Raw genomic sequence first — 2,621 nt, 5'->3', positions numbered from 1 at the left:
ACCCCTTTTCTTGTAGGCCTGGCCTATTAATAATGCTGTGTAAGATATATAATGAAAATTACATTTGAATTACGTAGAAATTTTCACAAATAGAAAAAAATTTATTAAAGTTTGCTAGAAACTGCATACAACAACAAAAATGCTTTGAATTGATATAATTATTTTTCATTTTTTAAAAGTAATTTTAAAGTTCTGTATCATCCAAAATCATATTAATAATGCTGTGTAAGATATATAATAAAAATTACATTTGAATTATGTAGAAATTTTCAAAAATAGAAAAAAAAATCATTAAAGTTTGCTAGAAACTGCATACAACAACAGCAACAGCAGCAGCAGCAGCAACAACAACAACAACAACAACAACAAAAATGCTTTGAATTGAGTTAAAAATTAAAAATTAAACTTAGATCAAACTTATAAGTTAGAAGGTAATTTTCGTTTTTTTTTAAATAAAATATAATACAAAATATTGTAAACTTTTATAAGATTTTAAAAAGCAAAGATGATCAATACTCCGATCACTCACTCTAATTTTTATTTTAGTAATGAAAGTCTTGCTACCGAGAATGCCCTTTCCGATTCAATTGATATGATTGGAATGGTGTTTAATGCATTTAAGAGAAGACAGATATTATGTGTTTTTTCACCCGTAGCCTGGAAGATTTCGATATCGTAGTACATCTTTTGCTCTCTAGTATTTTTGATTTGTCTACCTCGGCTGCTTTAATAGCGGCATCGCGCTTACAGCTCGATAATTCGGCAATTCGTTTGGTTTTAATAATCAGGTTTATGAAGAAAAACTTCATACTTGCAGACTTTATACTCGTTTGTATCTTTGCCCAATTTGCACAATCTAGCGTTACGCATTTAATGAAGCTACTGGACATAGTTAAAAATTAAGACAGCGTAAGCACAATTATTCTAGATATTACAGGTTCTGTCAAGTAAAGAATTTTCAGAGTCCTGCCACAAATAAGCTACGTATTGATTATTGACCATTTGTGACATGCCATAACGAGCAAAAATTAAAAAAAAAAAACTAATGGGTAGGTTTAAAATTAATAAATACAAATGTTTTCTGACAGTGAATGAGATAATTATGCTTTTTATTTGCAAAATTTCTTAACCTTAACACAAAATAAGAAAAAAAAGTGAATTTTTAAGAAATTTGCAAGATTTCCCGGGATAAGAAAAATTTCCCGGGATATTTCCCGGGTTAAAAAAACAACCGGAATCCCGGGATCCCGGAATCCCGTTTGATAAATACTACTCAAAAGTAAGCTTATTGATGTTTTATAATAATTAAAACATTATTTAAAAAATTAATAAAACATCACAAGAGATGGCGCCACTAAAATTTTTTAACAGTTGCCAGGAAAGTTAAATAACTTCATGTTAGATTTTTTTGTGTTAATGATAAAGTGCCACAACTAAGACATATTTCTAATAACAGATCATTTTTATTGAATAAAATATTAATTTCATTTTCTTTGTATTTTAGAAATTATATTTTTAAATTTAATAAAAATCTTTTTCTAGAAATATCATTACATAAAATATTGTAAATATCAGGTATAATATTTTCGAGTAATACATTACGATCATTATAATTTGAAATAAAAGTCTGTAAGTTTTATCATAATTTACAGAAGCTTTCGTTTCATTTCTTTATTTTTGAATGTGCCTAAAACCCGTATTTATTATAAACATTTTCGAAGAATATTTCTAAAGTTAAGCTTTTCAGATGATCACTGTGTATATCAAAGAAAAAAAGATCCTAACAGTGTAAGCGAGATAAAGGCTAAGTATTTTACTCGTCTAATTGTTCCAGCAATATGCTGTGAAAAATCATAAAAATTACAATACATCGCCTAAGACGATTTCAGTATTTGTAGTATAACTTTTATGAAATATCACGGTGATTTTTTTTTTCATAAGAAACGTTTCTCAGTTTCAAAAAGCCAGAAAATATGGAGTGGAAAGATTTTGTTAGCTACAAAAATAGCATAGAACATTATTAATATCTGTTTTTATTATTTCCATTTATATAAAGTTATACGTTATATATATAAAAACGATACCTTAAGAGGGAAATGCTTACTGATGTCCAAACAACCTCCTACAGTTAAAGCCAATGGGTACTTCCCAAATCGTTTCATGAAGTCCACGACCTGTATATTTCATTAAATACGTTTAAAAAAGTTTAAAATGTAATATAAATTATGAAGTATTGCACTAGTATTAACACAACCTACTTTTAACTTATATTCTAGCGAAAGATTGCTGATTGCAACAATTCGGATGTCTTGAAAGATATTCTCCATCTAAAATAAGTTAAAAATAATGTTAAATTACAAAGAAAATTATAAACTTTTAGAAAATCTTTTACATACCGAAAAAGCAGCATAAGACAGAAGAAATCCATAAATAATACAAACAAAATTTAAGATAATAATTACGCAAATAAATATATATTTGAAAGATTTTTCCATTTCTACATACAGATACATGTAATAGCCGAAACTAGTTCCGAATGTAAGAGCGGCATGAAGCACAACGACTACATAATTGAATTCATTGTTCAGTTGTGATACAATGCACCATAAATCATCATGACG

Source organism: Centruroides sculpturatus, unplaced genomic scaffold (assembly GCF_000671375.1).
Source record: "Centruroides sculpturatus isolate CEXI.00-Female unplaced genomic scaffold, Cexi_2.0 scaffold521, whole genome shotgun sequence".
NCBI classification, from domain to species: Eukaryota; Metazoa; Arthropoda; class Arachnida; order Scorpiones; family Buthidae; genus Centruroides; species Centruroides sculpturatus.
This window is presented reverse-complemented; position numbering follows the sequence as displayed.